We start from the raw sequence: 17,908 nt of genomic DNA, 5'->3' as shown, positions 1-17,908 counted from the left end.
AGGAGAATCTGAGTTCAACTGTGGCCTCAGACACTTGACACTTACTAGTTGTGTGACCCTGGGCAAGTCATTTAACTCTGATTGCCTCAAACATCCAGGACCATGACCAGTTGTCCTGATAATAGATCTTGCCACTGGACCCAGATGGCTCTGGAGGAGAGAGTGAGGCTGGTGACCTTGCAGAACCCCCCCTCACTTAAATCCAATTCAGTGCACTTCATGACATTACCTCTTGATGTCTTAACCCTCTTCAAGAAGACACAAACAACAATATCATCCTTAAACTGTGTGATTCTGGGTAAGTCTGTTAACTTCTCAGCTCCTTGGGCAACTCACTGAGACTAAAAAAAAATCAGAGAATGCCACTATTTGCATTGATATAAGGACTACACTCACCTGGGAGTCCCCTACATTAATCATATCACAAGTCTGGTCCCTGCCCATGATTTTAAAGCCAAACTTGTGATTTCATTAATGTAGGAACTTCCAGATGAGGAAACTCCCTCCATCAATGCAAATCAGAGCCTTCTCTGTAGCTCGGTTGCCTGGGGTGATGAGAGATTAAACGACTTGCCCCATAGTTTCAGGAGAGGAAGGGAAGAGAATCAGCTTTTCTATAGTGCTGCTGAGCTAAGCACTCTTTTAAACATGATCCTCACAGAAACCCTGGGAGGTTGGGACTGCTGTTATCTCCATTTTACAGGGGAGGAAACTGAGGCAGAAGGAGGTTCCACGACTAGCCCAGGGTCACACAGCTAGTAAGTGTTGGAGGTTGAATTTGAACTAAGGTCTTTCTGACTCCAGGTCCCATGCTCTATCTACTTCACCACCAGTTTCCTCAACTGTAAGGTTAAGTGACTACCAGTGAGTGAAAGAGGTAAGGCTGACCTACAACTTCACAAGTCCAAACCAGCATCCTAAAATTGACAGAGCTTTACATGTTTTGTTTCTTTTGTTTTGTTTTGTTTTGTTTTTGTTTTTGTTTTTGTTTTTAGTGAGGCAATTGGGGTTAAGTGACTTGCCCAGGGTCACACAGCCAATAAGTGTTAAGTGTCTGAGGCCAGATTTGAACTCAGGTACTCCTGACTCCAGGGCCGGTGCTCTATCCACTGCGCCACCTAGTTGCCCCGCTTTACATGTTTTATCACTTCTCAGCCTCCTAAAGACAGAGCCAGGGGGCAGTTAGGTGGTGCAGTGAATAAAGCACTGGCCTTGAATTCAGGAGGACCTGAGTTCAAATCTGACCTCAGACACTTGACACTTATTGGCTGTGTGACCCTGGGCAAGTCACTTAACCCTCATTGCCCTGCCTCCCCCCCCCAAAAAAAATAAATAAAAAATAAAAGACAGAGCCAGGCAAGCATCTAACACTGTGTGTGTGTGTGTATTGTACTGCTTTTGTATCCTATTTCCCTGTTTCCCTGTGTCTCTCTGTATCTCTGTCTTTATTTTTCTTTCTCTGTCTCTGTATCTATGTGTCTCTGTCTCTGTGTTTCTTTGTCTCTCTCTTGCTTGGGATGTCACGTGAGAAATCAGTTGAATTAATTTCTCACAAAATCTTTGGCCTTTAATTGTTCTGTGACCTCACTAATGGGGTTATTTCTAAGGCTACTAACCCCAACCAATCTATGAATTCTCATCCCCTGTGACTCTTCCATGTTGTTCATCCTATCGTTCAGATCCCCCTCTTTGCCACCTTGGACAACTCCCTTCTGGCCCTCACTTTGTTCCTTTCCTATAAAATGAGGGGGCTGAGCCAGGTGACCTCTGAGGTCCCTTCCAATTGTAAAGCTAAGAGTCTATTTTCCTACACTCAGCAAGTCAGTCCTCTGGTGGATGCAGTGGCTGCCATGCTGGATGTGGAAGAAGGAAGCCAACGCTCACATCCTGGCTCTGGAGCCTCCTTCTCTGTGGGGTCTCCTCGGCTCCTCTAGCTTCTCTGAGACTCAGCTGCAGCCTCACAAAGCACAGCTAAGGTATTCCAAATAGAAGGTATTGTTATAATTCTCCATGCTCACTCCATAATGGATCACTGTCGCTCAAGGAATACCCTTTGATCAAACATAGAGTCCCAAGAATAGCCACTGCAGGCTTGGTATCTGCTCCACATGTGAGCTGGTGAGGACCCCATCATGTGACTGCTTTCTTTTTATGCAACCAGAAGGCAGATGGGTCAAAGGAAAGGCATTCATTGAAATAGCATAGCAACTGAAGCTATACTATAAAGCCCAGTCATCAAAACTATTTGGTACTGACTAAGAAATAGAGTGGTGGACCAATGGAACAAGTTAGGCACAGGAGACACAGTAATAAAAGACTATAGTAAGTTACTGTTTGATAAACCCAAAGACTGCAGCTTCTGGGATAGGAACTCAGTATTTGATAAGAACTGCTGGAAAAACTGGAAGAGAGTATGGCAGAAGCTATGCATAGACCAACATCTTATACCATATACCAAAATAAGGTCAAAATGGGTACATGATTTAAACATAAAGGGTGATACCATAGGTAAATTAGGAGAGAAAGGAATAGTTTACCTCTCAGCTCTATGGAGAGGAAAGCAATTTATGACCAAACAAGAGATAGAAAACATTATGAAATGCAAAATGGATGGTTTTGATTACATTGAATTAAAAAGTTTTTGTAAAAACAGAAGCTATACAGCCAAAATTAGAAGGGAAGCTGAAAACTGGGAAAAAATTTTTACAGCCAGTTTTTCTGAGAAAGACCTCATTTCTAAAATATATAGGTAATTAAATCAAATTTATAAGAATACAATTCATTCCCCAATTAAGAAAAGGTCAAAGTATATGAACAGGCAGTTTTCTGATGAAGAAATCAAAGCTATCTATTGCCATATGAAAAGATGATCTAAATCACTGTTGATTAGAGAAAGGCAAACTAAAGCAACTCTGAGGTACCACCTCACACCCATCAGATTGGCCAATATGACAAAAAAGGAAAATGATAAATGTTGGATAAGCTGTGGGGGAAAAAATGGAACACTAATGCATTGTTGGTGGAGTTGTGAATTGATCCAACCATTTGGAAGAGCAATTTGGAACTATGCCCAAAGGGCTTTGACCCAGTAATACCACTACTAGGTCTGTATCCTAAAGAGATTATAGAAAAGGGAAAAGGACCCACATGTACAAAAATATTTATAGCAGTTCTCTTTGTGGTGGCAAAGAATTGGAAATAGAGGGAATGTCCATCAATTGGGGAATGACTGAACAAAGTTGTACCATATGAATGTGATGGAATACTATTGTACTGTAAGAAATGACTAGCAGGAAGATTTCAGAAAAACCTGGAAAGACTTTAGTGAACTGATGCTAAGTGAAGTGAGCAGAACCAGTAGAACATTGTACACAGTAACAGCAACATTGTGTGATGATCAACTGTGATAGACTTAGCTCTTCTCAGCAATAGAATGATCCAAGACAATTCCAAAGGATGGAAAATGTTCTCCACGTCCAGAGAAAAGAACTGTGGATTCTGAATGCAGATTGAACCATACTGTTTCTACTTTTTGGCTGTTTTTTTTTCTTTTTTGAGGTTTTCCCCTTGTATTCTGATTCTTCTTTTACAACATGACTTATGCAAAAATATGTTTAATGTGATTGTACATTTATAACCTATATCAGATTGCTTTCTGTCTTGGGGAGGGGGGAGGGAAGGGAGGGAGGGAGAAAAATTTGGAACTAAAAATCGGGAAAACTATCTTTACATGTAACTGGAAAATAATAAAATGCTTTTATGATAACAAAAAGAAATAGCATAGCAAGACAACAGAAGATTTCACACACAGCCACAAATCACAGGGCACTCTTTCACAACACTGGGGACGTGCATGGGGGGCCCACGTGGGAGGAAGCTGGCAAAGAGACAGTTCATGCCTCAGGTGCCTCACAACCCCATATCCTGGCAATGCTACCCCCCAGTTCCTCCAGGGAATCAGCGTCCTGGGTAGAGAGATCTGCGTTCTTTCACACATAACTATCTACTTAGGCTTCTGACCCTTTCATTCTCTTGAGATCCCCCACAGCTTAGCCGCCAATGAATTGGAATGAGAACAAAAGAGAGGCCAAGAAAGGAGGCAGGGGCCACTCTTCCCCAGTCCCTGCACTCAAACCCTTGTCTTTATTATGGATCTCGGTCGGCATCAAAGCCTAATTGCTTTGGGGCTCTATTCTGAGCAGCAGCATTTCTGATCTCCCTACCCAAGTTGCATTTGGATATATAGCTAAGAAAATTTTTTATTATAATCCTGGAATAAAATTGCATTTAACTTAAAGACTTTTATACCCACAGTGTCTTACACATAGGATTTGCTTTAATATATGGCATATTATATTGCACACATATGTCTACATATACATAGTATATATACATATATGTATTGTATATATGTGTGTATGTATATATGTGTGTATATATGCATGCATGTGTGTATGCATGTATGTATTGGAGGAAATGACTGAAGATAAAATTCCCTTTGAGATGAAACCTGCAGATTTGGTTTTCTCAGACCTATTATTTGTATTCAATTTAATAAATTGAATTAAAAATATTTTTAACCACTCCTACACCCAGAAACATGCCCAGAGGGCTAGAGAAAAGCTTAGAGGACATTCTATCAAAGCCCATCATTTAACACATGAGGAAAGGGCAGGCCAGAGTGGTTGGCACTTGGCTCAGGTCACACAGGTGGCCCCATAGTAAAGACAGGATCCATCTGACCTCCTCGGTATTCATACTTCTATTCTCATAGATTTTGAGCTGGAAGGGACTTCAAAGGTCATTGAAACCTCTTCCTCCTCCTTTTTTCACCTCCTTTTTTAAAACAAATTTCATTAGGAAACAGTCCTCAGAGGTTCTGTGATGTGTCTGCGGTGATGTAAGTAGTGAATAACAAGCCCAGTAATAGATCTCAATACCTCTGATTCTGCTTAGTGAGCTAAGCAAACAGCATTTGTTAGGTGCTTACTATCATTAAGGGGTGGCTAGGTGACCGGAGTTCAAATCCTGCCCCAGACACTTATTAGCGATGTGACTATGGGCAAGTCACTTAACGTCTCTCCGTCTCAGTTTCCTCTTCTGTAAAATGGGGGTGATAATAATTCCCTGCCTCTCAGGGTTGTTGTGGGAATCAAATGAGGTCATATTTGTAGAGCACTTTGTAAGCCTTAAAGAAGGAGAGGAACGTGCATTTGTTAGGCACCAGCTGTGTGCCAGGCAGCGTGCTAAGTTATATAAATGCCAGCTAGTCACTATCCTTTGCTAGGTACCCTCTGAGGTCCCGTCCTGCCCTAAGCCCACGACCTCATGATCTGCAGTATCTTGCCTGGAGTCTTCTGCATCAGTGATGATGCTGCAAGACACCTCCATTATATTGCCTGGAATTGGGGCACTGGATAGCTTTGGGAAATCTCTTCCAGCAGCTCCTATCCCAAAACCAGTGCATCTGCTTAGTCCTACTCATCCACAAAATGAATCTGCAACATAAAATATGTTCCAAGGATCCGTCCCAGCTCTGCTTGAAGACCTCTGAGGAAGGGGAACCCCACAGACTCTCAAAGAAGCCAATTGGGAGGAGGTTTTTTCTGACATCCAAATCAGCCTCTGCTTCTACCCTCTGGAGCCAACCAGAACAAGTCTATTCTTCCTTCTAATCTTTCCATGAAACTATCGTCTTTCCCCCCGAGTCTTCTCATCTCCAAATTGAACATCTCCGGTTCCTATAACCCATTCCCATGATCTAGATCCTAGCATCCCTGCTGGTCTCTTCCAGGTCCTCTACACTTTATCAAGGTCCTTCCTAGACCAGGCACCCAGAGCCACTTACCAGATGCCAGATGTGGAGTGACAAGGGAGCATTATGGAAGATTTATCACCTCTCTCTTCTTGGAAGCCGTGCCCCTCTAAGTGTAGCCCTAGCTCCCATTAGCTTCAAAAGCTGCCACATCATAGTCCTGACTGATACTGAGCTTGATATCTCCTGAGACCCCCAGATCTCTTTCAGGTAGATTACTAACTAGGCCCCCTACATCTGAGAATTGTGAGATGGATTTTGCACTTATCTTTATTTAATTTCATCTTAGTAGACTCAAGCCAAGGTTCCTGCCCATGAAATTGATCCAGTGTGTTAGGAATCCCACCCTGTTTTCTGTCCCCTGCAAACATAAAGGTCTTCACACTCACACCTTCATCCAAGTCCCTCATCATGTCTTCTAACCCCAAGGAAAGTCTGACTTTAGGAAGGCACAGCCATGCCACCTCAGCATGAGTGGGCACAGGAGTACAGACTTAAAATGAACCATGGCAATTGCCATCATTGAACTTGATGATTTTTAACCTAGTCTGAAATTATTACTTAGTGACTGTGAGTCATAAGCAATTGGGATCAATTGCAGGAGCTGTCTGTGTTTGTGGAAGGATGTGATGACAATTGGGAAGCCCAGCTCTGGCCATCAGGAGGACACAGCCTTCATCAGACCATCTGGAGGGCAGCACTGATCTGATCCCCACAGTTTCTTTCATTCACACCCTCTATGCTCTCATCCACCCAGTCATTCAGTCAGTCAACATGTACTAATTGCCTGTTATGTTTCTCTGGTAGGCACAAGGGGATACAAGGGCTCTCCTTCAGGAAAGTACATTTTACTGGGGGAAAACCTTTAAATGGGAAACCAAATGAAAATGTGCATGAAGTCATATTGTGCAGGAGGACACTGCCAGCTTGGGGCATTAGGGTAGGCATCCCAGAGGAGATGACATTTGAGTTGATCTTTAAGGGAGGCTGGGAGTTCTAGAAGGATGGAGAGGGGAGGAGGAGCATGTTCCAAGCACAGACCACAGCCTGTACAAAGTCATGGGTATGTGAGAAGGAATGCTGTCCACCAGGAACAGTGAACAAGCCATTTTGGAAGCATGTGATGTGCATGAAGGTGAGTACGTGCAAGAGCAGAAAGGTGGGCTAGGACCAGGGGAGGAAGGGCCCTCAAAGCCAAACAGGAGAGTCCCTGTGATATTCCAGAGGCTACTGGAGCTGGGGAAGGAGAGGGATTGTGTTCACCTCATCTCCCTTCTGGCTCAGTAATTCTAAAATTCTCCATGAACTTCTTCTACTTCTCATTCTTCTCTCCATTCATCTACTCAAGCCATCCTTCAGAGTGAGGCTCACATGTTAGCTCCTCCTTGGCCTTCCTTAGTCCAATGACATCACCCTCCTCTGAACTGGTGGAATCCATGTGGACTCAAACACACCTACTTCCCATGACCTGCTTTTCCACCCCATCAGTCGCACATAAAAATGGCTGTATCCCTGATTTTGCTATTACCCACAAACATACCACCTCCATGTTCAAGAATTCCCAAATCTTCTGATCTTACCATAATCTCTCCCTCTGCCTGCTCTTACCAAGCCCTATTCTCCCACATGGTGATCTCCAGTCCCCAGACCTTCACAATCTCCCAAGCCATTTCTCTACATAAGCCACCCTCTCCTCTTTTCCTCATTTTGACCCCTAGGGAAGCAATCTGATTCTATCCTATCCTCTTCTCTTATTATTTCACCAATTGTGCCATACCAATCCTTAGCCTTGGATCCCGCCTACCATCTGCCAACTCTTCTCCTAATAGGTGTTCCTAACAAAGGTGGGGAAAATCATGCAATCGCTCTGATTGGATCCAATACGAATTTATGCTATACCACCTGGACTGAGCCCTTGCTGCTTCGAGGCAGTCCTCCTATACCTCTCTCATCGAATCACTGTCCCACTCTCCACAGCACCTCCTCCAAACCTCCCTCAAACTTTGCAAGTCTCCCCTCCCCACCTCCCATATCAGTGGACAGCCTTGCCTCATTCTCTCTGAGCTCCCTCTTCTCCCCTCGTCCTCATCCCTGTGACTTCTGTCTCTCCTGTCTCACATGATGAGGTGGCCAAAGCTGAGCCCTCTAACAGCCCCGGCAATTCCCTTCCATCCCTTCTCTCCAGCAGATTTCCCTCCTTGTCATTTCCTCTCTATCACTTCATTTCAGTCTCTCCCTATCTACTGGCTCTTTCCCTACTACCTATATAAACATGCCCATGTCTCCCCTCCATCCTTAAAAAACCTTCACTTGATCCTCTGCTATCATCCTAAATCTGTCCTGCCCTTTGTGGCTAATGCTTGAAAGGCTCATCTACAATAAGGGTCTCCCCTTGCTCTCCTCTCACTTTCTCCTTAACTCCTTATAGTGCAGTTTGGAACCTCATCACTCCACTGAAAGTGCTCTCTCCAAAGTGAACAATGATATCTTAGTGGCCAGATCCAATGGCCTTTTCTCAACCCTCATCATCCTTGACCTCCCCTCAGCCTTTGACACTGTTGATCACCATCTTGTCCTTGATTCTCTCTTCTCTCCAGGTTTTCAGGGCACTCCTCACTCCTGGTTCTCCTCCATCCCATCTGACCACTCCTTCTAAGTCTCCTCTTCAAGGTCATCATCTAGATCCTGCCCTCTAACTCCAAGTGTCCCCACAGGTCCTGTCCTGAGCCCTCTTCTCTTCTCCCTCTAGCCTACTTCACTTGGGGATCTCATCAGCTCCCATGAATTTAATTGTCATCTTGATGTTGACAATTCTCCAATCTCCCTATACTGCCCCAACTTCTCTACTACATCCAAACACACATCTCCAGCTGCCATTCAGATATCTTGAATTGGGTGTCTAGTAGATATCTTAAGTTCAACATACCCACAACAGATTTCATTATATTTCCCCCTAAACCACCAAGCACCCACCTCCCACCTTCATTATTACTATAGAGGAGCAATACCAGCCTCCCAGTCCCTCAAACTAGCCCCCTGGAAACAATCCTCAACTCCTCAGTACCTCTCACTTCCCACCCCCAATCTGTCACCAAGACCGATTGTTTTAATATTTGCAACATTGCTCGAATACACTCCCTTGTCTCCTCTGACTCTGCTGCCACCCTGGTGCAGTCCCATGTCACCTCACTCCTGGTATCTGGGTCTGCCTGCCTCAATGCTCTCCCCACACAAATCCACCCTCCTGTCAGCCAAAGAAAGCCATGTTTCTAAAGTACAGGTTCAGCTCCTCAATAAACTGCAGAGGCTCCCTATTGTTTCCAGGATCAAACGCCCAACCCCTTTTTAGCCTTCAGAGCCCCTCAGAGCCCGGGCCCCTCCCTCCTTTGCAGTCCTGCCAAGTGCTCTTCATTCAAGTGACCCCGGCTTCCTGGCTGCCCATGAATAAGACCATTTGGATCTTAGCTCTGGGCATTTCTTCTGACTGTTCTCTGCCTGGAATGCTCTAGCTCTGTCTACTGGCTGCCGTGACTTCCTTTGAGTCCCAGCTGAGATCCCCCACCGAATTCTGGTCCCTGCCTCAGTTTCCTTTGGGACCCAAAAGACACACACAAATGATACGGATCCACGGGAGCTTCTTGAACAAGTGACATTTTTTTAAACTTTTATTTCTCTGCTCAGAGTGAAATATAGTGAAACAATCGGTTCCATGGAGAGGTGTCAAAGATTAAGGATGTTTGAATTGGGTCCTTTTGGCAATAGGGAACCACTGAAGATTTATAAACAAGGAAGGAACGTGATTCATCAAGTATATTGGGGGAAACTGCCTTGTCTGTTGTGTGAATAATGGATCGGAGAGGCAGGAGACAGAGCAGTTAGCATTGTAAAAGCTCATAAAATCATAAACTATAAGAGTTAAAACTAGATGGGACCTTGAAAGGGATGTAATCCAACCCTCCCATATTACAGATGAAAAAACTGTGTCAAAGGGGCAAGCACTGACTTTCTCAAGGTCATGAAATGATTAAGCCTTGGAGCCAGGACTAAAATCTAGGTCTTCCTGTCAATTCAGTGCTCTTTCCCAACATGCATCAGTTAACACCCTAGTATGAATTAGTCGGTTAGACTGGACAGTCACTTGGAAAGATTCAGCATAAGCAACACACCACAGAAGCAGTACATTTTGATGGTGGGCAGGGGGATATAGGGCATGGGTCACAGGTCAAAGAGAAGGAGCCCTGGGGGTCTAAGTAGGAAGCAGAGGATAACATGGAAGCCGTGGTGTCCATTAGAAAGATCAAACAAGGGGAGGTTTTAGGTAAAGGGGTAAATTTTGCCACACTGTTCTCCTGGCCCAGCTTCTCACAAAGTAGAGGAGGCAGAGGGGGAGTCACATTACCCTCCCTGAATGTCTAAGCTCCTGTAGGAGGTGTTACCCCCAGCCCAGGGACACCTGCCCCAGATCCATGTGGCCAAGGGCATCTGCCCAAATCCTCAGCTCTACAACCAATCCCAACCCTTGCCCCTCTAGACTGATCTCACGTTGTTCCCATCACTGCCATCCCCATATTCCATCCAGACTGGACAACCAGCTGTTCTGTAACCTTAACATTGCAGGAGGAGCTGGGATGGGATCCCAGGTGCTCTGACCCCACATGCAGGATTATGGTAGAATTCCTTGTTTTAGGGGCTGAACCGATGGTCTCTAAGCTCCCCAGCAAGGCTCACGTTCTACAAGGCTGTGTTTCTATCATTTCCCACCTTCATGCCTTTGGACAATCCACTTCCCATGCTTCCAAGGCACTTCCTTCTCATGTCAGCATCTCAGAATCCCTTCTCTTCCTTTAAAGTCTAGCTTGGGTCCAACCTCACTTCCCTAATTTTCCCTAGCCCTGAGTTCTCACTGCCTTCTCAAATCATTCCACATTTAAAATAATAACAATAATTGTGAACCTATAATATACTAATAGGAGGAGGACCTTGCCATCCATGGTCTTCTTTAGTAATAACAAACAATGGCTAACATTTATATAGGGGTAGCTAGGTGGGGCAGTGCATAGAGTGCCTGGCTAGAGAAAGGAAGACTTGAATTAAAATCTAGCCTCAGACATTTACTAGCTGTGTGACCCTGGGCAAGTCACTTAACCCTGTTTGCCTCAGGTCCTTCATCTGCAAAATGAACTGGAGAAGGAAATGATAAAACCACTCCAGGATCTTTGCCAAGAAAACCCTTAAATGGGGTCACAGAGAGTTGGGCAGGACTGAAAAATGATTTAATAGCAACAACATTGATGTAACACCATGTACCAGGCACTGTGCTACAAATAGTCATTTGATCCTTACAACAACCCTGCAAGGTGGGTGCTATTACTATCCCATTTCACAGATAAGGAAACTGAGGCAAACAGTGGTTCTACAACTTTTCCAGAGTCACACTGCTAAAGTCAATATTATGGTGGACTTAGGATTTTAAATTTAGACCTGGGAGATACCTTAGAGCCTAGCATTTCATCCAACTGTGTCATTTAATAAATTAGAAAATTAAGGTCTCTGGAGGTTCCTGTAAGGTCAAATGCTAATAAGTCTCAGAGTTAGGATTCAAACCCTGGTCCTCTGACTACTTCAACTGTACGAAAGAAAGAAAGAGAGAGAGAGGGAGGGAGGGAGGGAGGAAGGAAGAAGGGAGGGAGGGGGAGAGAGAGAGAGAGAGAGAGAGAGAGAGAGAGAGAGAGAGGGAAGGAGGGAGGAAGGAAGGAAGGAAGGAAGGAAGGAAGGAAGGAAGGAAGGAAGGAAGGAAGGAAGGAAGGAAGGAAGGAAGGAAGGAAGGAAGGGAGGGAGGGAGGGAGGGAGAGAGAGAGAGAGAGAGAGAGAGAGAGAGAGAGAGAGAGAGAGAGAGAGAGAGAGAGAGAGAGAGAGAGAGAGAGAAGGGAGGGAGGGAGGAAGAAGGAAAGCCAATGAAGACACAGATGAGGTTGCATTTGATCCTGGGGGTGACTGGGAGCCACAGACGTTTATTGAGTAGACAAATGGTAAGATCAGACCTGACATGAAGTCACTTTGGCAGGAAGGAAGAGAAAAGAGACTGAGAAGGTTCGGCCAGAGAAGCAGAAGGAGAAAAAGGAGAGAAGCAGGTCAGGAAATGGATTCCACGAAAGGGGGTGGTGGTGCGCAGCAGGGTCTGGATTTCAAGGTGGGCGAGGGTTGAGCAAAGGCCCCCGGATTAGAGGAGGAGGAGGAGGTCACAGGGGATCTCAGAACACCATAACCCGGGCTTTCATTCTGGGGCCCTGACCTCTTCAAACCTTAGCTGGGACCAAAAGGCTGAGTGAGCAGCGCCCTTTTAACTTCCGTTCTGGGAAGAGAAAGAACCCCCCTCCCCCACCTCCAGCCCCCAGCGGCTCTCAGAAAGCGCAGCCTGGGCATCTTTCTCACGCGTCAGATGATTGAACTGAACCGAAAGCAGAGAGAGATTGCAGCCGCACCCTCGCGGGCCACAATGTGAGCCCAGGTAGTTTACAAAGATTCCCCGATTTAATGCAAACAGAAAAGGACTCCCAGGGGAGGCCCCGTGCGCTGAAGGGAAAACCGGTTTTAAGTTGCTTTTAATTAAAATCGCTGCCGCCTGGGTCAAAGTCCTGCTGTGAGGCGGTGGGGGGGGACTCCCCAAGGCTGGGGGCACCCCCAGCCCTTGCCTCTCTTCTCCAAGGGGGGGCTCCCCAGTGAGGACCACCCCAGCTAGGCTCCACAAGCTCCTGACCAGAATGTGGCACACTTTTAACAAATATGGGAGCTGCTGGGTTGAGGGAGGCCACACAAGGAAGAACAGAGCTCTTGGGGCAATGGAAGTCATTCATTAACTAGACCCTTCCTCAAGGTTCAGACGCCAAGACGTCAGGTAGTTGTTAAGGATGAAGAAGCAGGTGCTGATAGAGGCGCACCTGGACCCTGAAGGTGGGGACGTGGGGCAAAGGTGTGGGGAAGGTTTTGGTCTAGTGTCCAGGTGGGGTATGGATGGGGAAAAGCAGGGCCTTTACACTCCAAGGACCCAGAATCAGTCTTAATCTGGTCACTTGGGTGACGTCAGGCAATCGCACAATCCTAAAATACCAGAGTCAGGATCTCTGAGGGACTCAGTTTCCCTTTTTGTAAAATGAAGTTGTTCAGCATGCATGCTTTGGTCCAGAGCCTCTTAAACTTTTTCCACTCACGCTCCCTTTCCACCCAAGAAACGTTTGCATAGACAGGTAAATAAAATAGGTCTATGTAACCTTTTCCTGTTGCCAATGTTTGGTGACTCCTACCTTCAGTCACACAACCCACAGATCAAGAAGCTGGGCTCTCTTCCCACTCTAGTTCAGAGAGAGGCACCATGGGAGGAAGTCACTGGCTCTGCAGGGAAAGGGTCTGGGTTCCAATTCTACATCTGTAATGCTTACTAATCATGTGAGGTTAGGCTTCACAAACTTCTATATATAATTGTCTCTCCCTGAAGAATTCAAGCTTCTGTAGGGCAGGACCAGTTTCATTTCTGCCATTGTACCCACACAGTAGGCAGCTGGTGGCATAGCGGAGTCAGGAGGAACTGAGTTCAAATCTGACCTGAGATGAGTGTGACCCTGGGCAAGTCACTCAACTCCATTTGCCTCAGTTTCTTCATCTGTCAAATGAGCTAGAGAAGGAAATGGTGATGCACTCCAGTATCTTTACCAAAGATTCCAGATGGGGTCTCGAAGAGTCAGACACACCTGAAATGACTGAACAACAACCCACAGAGTGCCTGGCTCATAGTAGGGAGAAGGCTTGCACCCAGCATGGGGAAGCCCTTCTACCAGGGCTGGTCAGTACTTCCTCTGCAATTGAGAGTCCAAAGAAAAGACTAGCCTCAGCCCCAACACTCCTGAGTGCAGCTGAACCTGGTCAAACTCGACTGGGGAAATACTGACCAAAATCCAGAAAAATACCCCCCCAAAAAAAACACCACAGATGATGTGATTTTTCTAAGTCAATACCCTGCCCACGGGGATCTCTATCAACCAGTCAACACTTATTGCGCACCCACTATGTGCCAGGCCCGATGCTAATCGCTGGGGATACACAAAGAGGCAAAAAGGCAATCCCTGCCCCCAAGGAGCTTCCAGTCTAATAGGGAGAAGACATGAAAATACAAACAAAGAAGCTAGGCACAGAGTAAAGAGGAGATCGTGGGTGAAGAGAAATCACTGGAATGAAGAGGGGCTGGGGAGGCTTCCTGTAGGAGGTGGGACTTCAAGGAAGCCAAGGAGGCCAGTAAGCAGAAGAGAGGGGGAAGAGGGGCCCGGACAGGATACCCAGAGGAGAGGACTAGTAGGGATGGTTTAAGTGGTTTAGTGGCCCCCTTTCCAGGTGAGTTTGACCGGAAGAGCCTGGGTAACTTGTCCGGGGTCACACAGGCAGTTCTGGGCAGAGGCCAGGCTCATGCCAGGCTTTTTCCTTGCTGCCTCCCTACCCATGAGCCCACCCTGCTTCTCAGATCCCTGGCAGGTGTTGGCTGATTGACCCATTTCATAGTCACTGCCCTGTCTCATCCTGGTCTTCACTCAGGCTCTTTCCAACAGATAATGGCCTGGCCTGCTTGTCCATTCATCCAGCCACTCCTCCCCTCCCTCCCATCTGTGAGCTGCTCTTGGCCCGGGCTCTTGCAGACAAATGGTGACTGCAGGCCTCTGACCTCCTGGACAGCGGGCTCTTTCCCTCTTGCCTGCAAGTTTCCTGAAGCATTACATGAAACCGCATTCCCTGGGTTTGCAGCAACACAGGGCTTTTGTGGGTTCATTTTCCTGGAACCAGCACAGCCACCAGACGAGCCTTGGATGTGAAGGGTCAGTCTTTAGCCTTCCTGGGAGATCCAGGCCCCGGGTGCTTGTGTATGACCTGGACACAGCCGCCAGGCCTGGCTAGACTGGACCCTTCCCTGACCGCCCTCCCGAAAGCCTCCTGCTTGCTCCCGCCTCTGGGCCTCCCAGGCTAGGCTCCTCTGATTTCACCGGCACGGAGAACTCCCCATTCTTTCCACCAATGCAGGCCAGCGCCTTCTCACTAACTTCTAGCCTCAGGAAGTCGCGTAGGGTCCTGACTTGTGTGGGACACAAAGCCAGCATGTGTCCCCGGGTGAACATGAACCCAGCTCTTCCCCAATCCGGTCAGCTCTTTATCCGAGACACCCCACTGTCCTCACTGAGGATATAAAGATCAGGATGTTTATCCAGCACCTACTTGGGGCCAGGTCCTGTGGAAGACACTGGAGATATCAATACCAAGAGGAAATAACCGCCCACCTCAGGGAGTGTCCACTCTATTGAGGCAAAACAGCGCGAACACAGGAAAGTGAATATCCTAGAAACCCCAAAACCAAGAGGCGCAAGTGAAGTCCCGACTAAGAGCCAGGCTCTGGAACAGCAAAGCCACGGCCACGCCACACGAGAGCCCTGCCCTCAAGGAGGGTCAGCCCATTCAGGCCGAAAGCCTGGCTGGAATCTTTCCTAACACAGCACCCCACCCCCCTGCCCCCCCACCGGCCGCCCGCCCCTCCCCATTCCTGGTCCCGCCCCTATACCTGGGTTCCTCCCCTAGGCCTGGGGCCCCGCCCCTAAGCCTGGGGCCCCACCCCTAGGCCTGGGTTCCTCCCCTAGGCCTGGGCCCCGCCCCCCCCAAGCTTCCTCAGCTGGCGTCTCCTCCAGCAGCCAGCAGGCCTATCGGAGCCAGGCCAGCGCGCTAATAATGTTGTGGGCCCCAGTGACATAGATGGATCGGGCCTGAGGGAATTAGGTGCATCCTGATGATGAGGAAGGATGAGGTCAGCCTGCCGGACTCCCTGCTCTGCTGCCTTGCTGGGGCCTGCTCTTGTTATCCTGCCACACTTCCCTGAAAGGACCCGGCACGGATATGGCTGGGCCTTCACAGACACCCCCAGGAAGGATTCCTGTACAAGTGGGGGGGGGGCATCCAGAACCTTCTAATACCGCCTGTGGAGGAGCCGGACCAGGGACTGTCCACCCTTTGTTTGGGTCCTTCCATCAAGGAGCAAAGCCCCCCCCCCAGCTTATGTCACTTTTAAAAGGTCACATGGAGAGGAAGTCTTCCCTTATTTTGAGATGAAATCTGCTCCTCAGTCACTTTTGTCACCTAGTCCTAGTTCCGCTTGCCGGGGCCAAGCAGAGAGTCTCCTTTCTTGGACACTCACAGCCCTTCAAGTTGCCAAAGACAGCTGGGGTGTCTTCTCCGGCCTCGGCCATCTTTCCAGGCTAAAGCTTCCCTGTTCCTTCTCTGTCCTCATGGTCCCCCTCTGGATTCGATGCATAGAGAAGTGTCCTTCCCAAATCTCTGGGACCCGTGGGGCCCAGACGAGCTCTGGATTCTCACCCCCTTCCTTCTGCATGCTACTCCTCTCTAGACGCAGCCAAGGCAACAGCAGCATCTTCAACAGACGCTCAGCGTGAGTTAAAATGGGGACTCACACAGAGCTTTAATCGGGGTTCCCCCAGATCTCCAGATCTTCTCACCCTATGGCCAAGTCACCCCTGCACCATCTTCTACTTGGGAAAGCAAGCTATTGACCCCTGTAGATCTGGTGTGTAGCCCTACTAAGCTCCCTCTGGTCTTTCTGGAGATGAAGAGCTGGCTCCACAGTAGGGAGCCCTGGGTTCAGGGCTGTGCTCTGACACAAGCCAATCACTCAGAGCCTCAGGGCTCTCTGGGACAAGGTGCAGAACGGGTCCTGCTCTGTGTCCCCAAGACAAAGCTCCTTCTGCCATTCAAATCACAGGCACAGACACAAAGAAAGCAACTCTGATTCCATTCTGCCCAGCCCTGTGGCAAGAAAGCCAGGGGACAAAATGAATTCTTTCATCATAAGGAAAAGTAACTCAAGACACCAAGCGAATAAAAAAGCCCCTGCAGGCTGGGTTCCAAGCTTAGCTCAGCTACTTCTACTTGTGTGACCTTGGCCAAGTCTCTTGATTCCCCTGGGGCTCAGTTTCCTTATCTGTCATGTGAGGTGGAAGAAGGAGATGGCAAGTGGCCTTGGATGTCCCTTCCAGCTCGGAATATATATATTGATCCCAGGTAATTACAGAATCCATCCACATGGTTATCATGGAGCATTAGCTACCTTCCCACTTCCAAACCTTTGTACAAGCCATCCCCTGGGACTGCCCTCTCCTCAGCTCCATCTCTCAGGATTCTTATGCCCTCTCAAAGCAGATCCCAAGTGTCATCTCCTACACAGAGTCCTCTGTGGTCCCATCTGTTGTCAGTGCTCTCCCCACCTCAAAATTACCTTCCATTTTCATACAATTTATGGTTGTGTTTATTGTTCAGTCGTTGGTTTTGGGTTTTTTTTTTGCCATGTCTGACTCTTTGTCTTTTCTTGGCAGAGTGGTTTGCCATGCCCTTCTCCAGCTCATTTGAAAGATGAGGAAACTGAGGCAAACAGGTGAAGTGATTTGCCCAGGGGTCAGATCAAATCGCTGGTAAGTTTCTGAATCCAGATTCGAACTCAGGTTTTCCTGACTCTAGCCCCAGCGCTCGATCCACTGTGCCACTTAGCTACCCCAGAATTCATATTTACTCATCTGTATACAGGGGGGAGTTTGGAAAAGTAGATAGAGAGTTGGTCTCAGAACCAAGAAAACTTGGATTCAAGACCTGTCTCTGCCGCATACTGGCTGGGTGACCCCTGGTAAGTTACTTAGGTGCCCAGGGCTCTAGGCCAAAACTTCTTAAACTGCGAGTCACAACCCCATAGGGGGTCACGTAACTGAGTGTGGGGGTCATGAAAATGGGGCAGTGAACATGTGATTTGTATATTTATTTTAAATACCTATATGCCTGGGCTCATGTAAAAATTTCCATGGCAAAAAGGGATCGCAAATGCAAAAAGTTTAAGAAGTCCTGCTCCAGGCAGTGATAGAAGGTGCCAACCTGCCATGGTAGAAGGAGTTTCCTCCTCTGGGAGTTCCCCTATGAATGAAAGCCCAGGTTCAGCTCCTTCCCATACTTTCTCATTTCATCCACCTGAGAGAACACAAGCTCCCTGAGGACAAGAAGTGGCTTACC

The sequence above is a fragment of the Dromiciops gliroides genome, chromosome 4 (genome assembly GCF_019393635.1).
Source record: "Dromiciops gliroides isolate mDroGli1 chromosome 4, mDroGli1.pri, whole genome shotgun sequence".
Taxonomy (NCBI): Eukaryota; Metazoa; Chordata; class Mammalia; order Microbiotheria; family Microbiotheriidae; genus Dromiciops; species Dromiciops gliroides.
This window is presented reverse-complemented; position numbering follows the sequence as displayed.